Genomic DNA, 6,426 nt, shown 5'->3' on the forward strand with positions numbered 1-6,426 from the left:
TGATCCTGATGAAGCAAGTCAAATTGTAGACGACATCTCCCAATATGAAGATGAGACTCAGGATATAATTATCAGGCTAAATTATCTAAATTAGCAAAACAATCTGGATCCAATACCAGTAACACAGGGTCTCACTTCAATAGTCAACTACCAGAGGTTCGTTTACCTACTCTAGACTTACCTACATTTTCAGGATTAGATACAGAAAATTAGGAAAATTTTTGGACTTCCTTTGAAGTTCACATCCATAAGAAACCGTCTCTAGACAAGGTTTCTAAATTTTCATACCTACTTAGTCTTCTCACAGGAGAGGCTAAAAAGGTCATACATAACCTTACTCTTAATGAGAGTAATTATGAGGAAGCTATAAAACTCCTGAAGTTGAACTATTGCAACAAAGAGTTAAGTATAGCTACCCTCTATTATCAATTGCTAGATCTGAATGCACCAAATAGTAGACCAGAGTCACTTCAAAGCTTCAGACTAGAAGTAGAGTCTCTAGTAAAGGCCTTAGGTACTAAAGTTAATATACCTGCTTCAGAATGGTCTATCAAGCTACTATTACAGAGGAAATTACCTCGAAATGTCTTGACAGAGCTCTGCTCACATTATAATACCGAGTTTCTCACTCTCGATCAAATTTTCGAGGGATTGAGGATCACAGTTAACAGGTTAAAGACTCATGATAAAATTAAACCTGAGTCTAAACCAACTAGTACTGACATTTCAGTCAAACCTAAACAGCCTCAGAGTAAGTCTAATAAACATAAATCCAAACCTGCTCCATCCACTGGGAAAAGAAGTGGAAATGTAGGTACATATTCAGTATCTCCTTCAGAGATAACCAATGACTTGTCTACTAAAGAGACTAAGTCTATTAACCAGAGAAAGTGTCTGTTCTGCAATCAGGAACACACCACTTATCAATGCTCTGTTTATCCTACTTATAATGTTAGGGTTAAAAGGTTACAAGAATTGCACAAGTGCACCAAGTGCATGGGCTCTCATGATCCCAAGAAATGTGCAGTGCAGCTACGTTCCTGCAACCGCTGTAACCAAGGTGTACACCACTACGCCTTATGTAGAAAATCTTCTACACCAACCATGACCACTGGAGAGAATTCTACGAATTCTACTGCAGTGCAATATTGCAAAGTGCATCACGAAGTGAATGTACTTGCTACTGAATCAGGCATTAATACTACTTTGCCTACAGCTCAACTTAAACTAATAAACCGAAGATCTAGAATTAACACTAGGGGTCTTTTTGACCAAGGCTCACAGAAAACCTTCGTTACACAACAGTTGGTAGATGAGTTAAATTTAAAACCTGCCAAAAGTGTGAGGTTAAATATTTCTGGTTTCTTGTGAAATAGTGGACCTCGTGACTACAAGGTAGTTAAAGTATTAGTAAGACTGGGATCTTCTACTAGTCCAATCCAAGCGGTAGTAGTGGATAAGATTCCTACAGACCTGCAGGTCACAGGATTAGCTCGCACTGCGAGACACCTTAAACGAAACCGCATGAGGCTAGCAGATTATAAAATAAATTCTGACTGCCTCACAGATATTGGAATACTAATAGGCGCAGATCATTATTACAAGTTTATAACTGGATGCACTAGGCAACATGGTATGAATTTGTTGTCGTCCGCAGGAGGCAAATTGCTCACAGGACCAGTGCTTTTCAGACAAGGTCCAGCGTCCACAAACCAACAATCCAATAATGTAATTGTGGCGTGACTAGGCTTAGAACAGTCACCACTACGCTTCAGGGAAATATCTGAGGATATTGAGTCTGACCCACCAATACATCGTTTGTGGGATTTAGACACCTTAGGCATCATCCCTGAGCAACCAAGTCCTGATGATACGTGGACTTACCAGCAATATCTGGATACAGTTGTCTACTCAAATAAACAATACTGGGTAAGACTCCCATGGAAGTTGGATCATCCACAACTTCCAGTGAATTATTTTATGGCAGCCTCACAATTGCAGTCTCAATTAACACGACTGCAGAAGCAGCCAGACAAACTAAACATGTATCATCAACTTATCCAACAACAACTTAACCATAAGTTCATTGAAGTTGTTGAACACGATGACCGAAAAACAGGTCATTATTTACCTCACCACGCTGTGGTGAAAGACTCATTGACAACACCTATTCGTATTGTCTTTAACTGCAGTGCTAAAGTAAAGCCAAGCAGTGTGTCTTTAAATGAATGTCTCCAAACGGGACCTAGCCTAACACAAAGGCTACATGATGTGTTGTTACGATTTCGCACAGGCATTTTTGCCTATACAGCTGATATCAGCAAAGCCTTTCTCCGAGTAGGGTTACAGGAGGAAGATCGTGACTACACAAAATTCCTCTGGTTTAAGGATCCACTGGATCCTATCAGTGAAATAATCACCTATCATTTTGCCTCAGTATTATTTAGAGCTACGTCCTCACCGTTTCTTTTGCAAGCAACATTAGACACGCATTTGAGGAAATCAAACAGCCCTTATAAGGCAGACATTAGCGACAACTTATATGTCGACAATTTCCAGGGGACAACTAATGATCAAGCTGATCTGGTAGAAATCTACCATGAGGCTAACAGTGAACTGTTAGGAGCCAATATGCCACTACAGTCATGGGCCTCAAATAATAAACTGCTTAACCAGGTAATCGAGAAAGAATTTCCAGATTATCAGGTACCCAGTCAATTAAAGGTTCTAGGCGTGGAATGGAACACCAACACTGACGAGATGAATGTCAAGTCAGTGCAAATTGATAATTCAACCCTTACCATGAGAACACTGCTCTCATTTGTCAGTCAACCATTTGACCCTTTAGGCCTACTTAGTCCTATATTAATAAGGGGCAAACTCCTAATGCAGGAGTGCTGGCAAAACCATATGGGATGGGATGATCCGTTATCAAGTGAGTTACAAGCCAAATGGCAAATACTCTCAACGGATTTTAATCAGTTAGGCGTTTTGAAATTTCCTCGTAATGCTTCAGGACCAAACTTACCCACCAATTTGCACGTTTTTTGCGATGCCTCTGGCAAAGCATATGGCGCAGTAGCCTATTTAGTTAACAGTGCACAATCAATTCTGCTCACATCTAAAGCAAGAGTTGCTCCCATTAAGAAGAGATCTTTACCTCAGATGGAGTTGACTGCATTGCTAGTGGGAGTAAGATTAGCCCATTGCTTGGCAAAAACACTCAATAATATCCACTTTGGTGAGATTGTAGTGTGGTCAAACAACGAGGCAGTCTTACAATGGGTAAGAAACAATAACAACAAAACCCCTTACGTCAGTAATCGCGTCAGGGAGATTCATGATTTATCTGCTGGATATAAATTTAGACATGTTCCTACTAAGGACAATCCTGCAGATTATCTATCTCGAGGATTAACATTAAAACAACTTGTCAAGTCTTCGCTGTGGTTCAATGGACCTTCATGGCTTGTTGGTGGTCAGTGGTCCAAACAAAAGCCACAAGTCATAGTGACCAATATCACCACTCCCATGAAAGAACCAGAACCTCAACGAATATTAGCCATTGATCCTCATCATTATTCTAACTTAAGCAAATGGTTACGAGTGACTGCACACGTGTTTGATTTCCTTGCTAAGGTAGGAATTCGACATAAATTTCCCAATCCTATCCTCTACTGGATCAAACGTGCACAACAAGAGACATATGGAAGTGAATATGAAAATCTTCCAGAAAAATTAACTAAGTCTCTAGGTATCTGGTATGATGCCAACACTCATAACATACTACGATGTGGAGGACGTTTGCTACATGCAAAAATTGATTTGGACACCAAGAATCCAATTCTTCTACCTCGTCACCACATCATAACTAAACTTCTTGTCTTACACCACCATCAATATGGTACATTACATGGTGGAGTTTTAGATACTCTCACCGATCTTAGACAAAAGTACTGGCTTCCTCAAGGTCGTCAGACTGTTAAGACAATTATCAAATCTTGTGTAATCTGTAAGAGATACGACGCTAGAGTATGTCCTTACCCAGGACCTCCACCACTCCCAGAAGAACGAGTGGTTCATCTTCGTCCTTTCGAAACCACTGGTGTTGATTATACAGGAGCCTTACTCCTCACTGGTAACCCAGATAATATACCAGTGAAGGCGTACATTTGTCTCTTTACGTGTGCTACAACCAGAGGCGTACACTTAGAGGTCACTCCAGACATGAGTGCTGAGGCCTTCATTCAAGCTTTCCGCAGATTTGCTGCCCGCCGATCGTGTCCTAAATTAATGATATCGGACAACGGTTCTAATTTTGTGGCAGGAGAAAGTTGTTTGCGAGAAGTCTGGAACCACTCAGAAGTACAGTCAGTCCTACAGAGACGACAATGTCACTGGAAATTCATAGCACCGAGAGCCCCTTGGCAAGGTGGGTTCTATGAGCGAATGGTAGGCACAGTCAAGAAGTGTCTAAGGAAAACTTTACACCGACAAAAGGTCAGTTACTCAGAACTCCAAACTATTGTTGTGGAAATCGAGGCGCGAGTCAATAACCGCCCAATAACCTACCTGTCTGATGATTTCACCCAGAGAGAACCTCTGAGCCCCTCACACTCGATCCATGGAGGTCTACTGAGCCCTCTCATCCCTTTAGCCGAAGAGGACCCTGTAGACCCGTCACATGTGACCAGAGGAGACTTGGTGGAAAGCTACCAGCATCTTTCTAGAGTTATTAACAGGTGGAATGAGGTGTGGACTCGAGAGTACCTCACAGCTCTACGAGAGTACCACTACGGAGCTTCGAGTCCTTATAATAAAGTGCAATTAAAACCAGGAGACCTAGTACTAGTCGACAGTGATGGACCAGAGTGGTCAGAGTGGCCTATAGGTAAAATTGTTACCATTCATCCAGATCGACAAGGTGTCCTGAGAGTAGTTAAAATTTTGTGCCGAGGCAACACTACTCTAAAAACTTTAGAGAAGCTGGTTCCCCTTGAACTGACTGAGCAAGAATATCAGCCAGATCCAGTTTCTCAATTAATTTCCGAGGGTAATAATTCTGATCCTCCAAGCAACCGCCCCACTAGAGCTGCTGCTCAACAATGTAGGCGGAATTTGCAAGCCTATTACAACTCTGAACAAGAGTAATTTCCTTCACTTCCCACTTAGATAACTATGATGATACTACGATGTGATATCACGTAACAAACCATTACACGTCACAATGACCCAGGATATCCCATCGTAGTAGATTCTGTTAGTTTAAATTGTGTGGGTTAAAATCTATAAATATTGTGTAGGCTATAAGCAACATGTTTCATTTGACATGTAAATAGCAAGACTCAAGTTCTTGTAAGTCCTTGATAAATCCGGGACGTTCGTTATGTGTGTACTAACATACTAACATATTAACATACTAATGTACTAATCTTAATAACACTTCGGGATAGGTCAGTACTCCACAGTACACTACGACCCTAGGATCCTCGCCCCGGAGTTATGTTGGAAATTTCCAACACCGAATACAACACTGTTGTATTCTCATTAATTATTACTAACTCTACTAATTATTGTAGCAAGTAAAATTAACACCACATAGAATTCTCATGTACTAATAATTTCATCTGTGCAGTAGGCTAGAATTCTCACGTCATCCAACGCCAGTATTGCGTCAGATTTCATTACAATGAACACATTATATCCAATGTATCTGAGAATTAAATTCGATTCTCTATATCTAAGGCATTCTGTGTGATAATTAATTACAGATAAATTGACTTCCAACTAAGAGCCGAATAGAGCGTTAGAGTCATAGCGATTATCGAGTAATAAAAGTTAACGTCACGAGTGAATGCCATGGGGAGACATTAATTCCTCTCCTTTATACGTTTACTATCACTAAATTGGCAAATAATAATATTTCCCTCTTCTAAATAATAAACCCGTCCAGTCTCCAACATTTCAAGCATAAATGCGAGAAATACTAATATTCATGACAATAATTTGTTTAATGAACGCGGGACGCGGCGTGGGTGAGGAGGAGCAAGCCAGTACACGTGGAGGGAAGCTCTGAGGCAGACCTACCCGTATCGTGCTCACGAGGAGACGCCATTGCCCAGCCATCAGGGTAGACGTTATCCATCCTCAGATGAAAGTCGCCACTGTGAGGGGTGAACAACCTTGCAGATAATATCTTCAACTGGTGCTGGTGTAACATAAGGAACCTTTTTAATCTGGTTCCTGACTACACGTGACCGGCCAGTGAAGCGCGCCATTATCCAGGATAGGCTGAAGCCAGAGCCTGGGGACGCGAATTTCGGCAATCTTAAAACTTATACAGTGCCCATATTAGCTAAGTATCTTCTCTTTATTTGATGCATCTGGTAAAGTGTAGTGTAGTAGCTGGGTGATTGACCGTGACGA

The sequence above is a fragment of the Procambarus clarkii genome, chromosome 1 (assembly GCF_040958095.1).
Source record: "Procambarus clarkii isolate CNS0578487 chromosome 1, FALCON_Pclarkii_2.0, whole genome shotgun sequence".
NCBI classification, from domain to species: domain Eukaryota; kingdom Metazoa; phylum Arthropoda; class Malacostraca; order Decapoda; family Cambaridae; genus Procambarus; species Procambarus clarkii.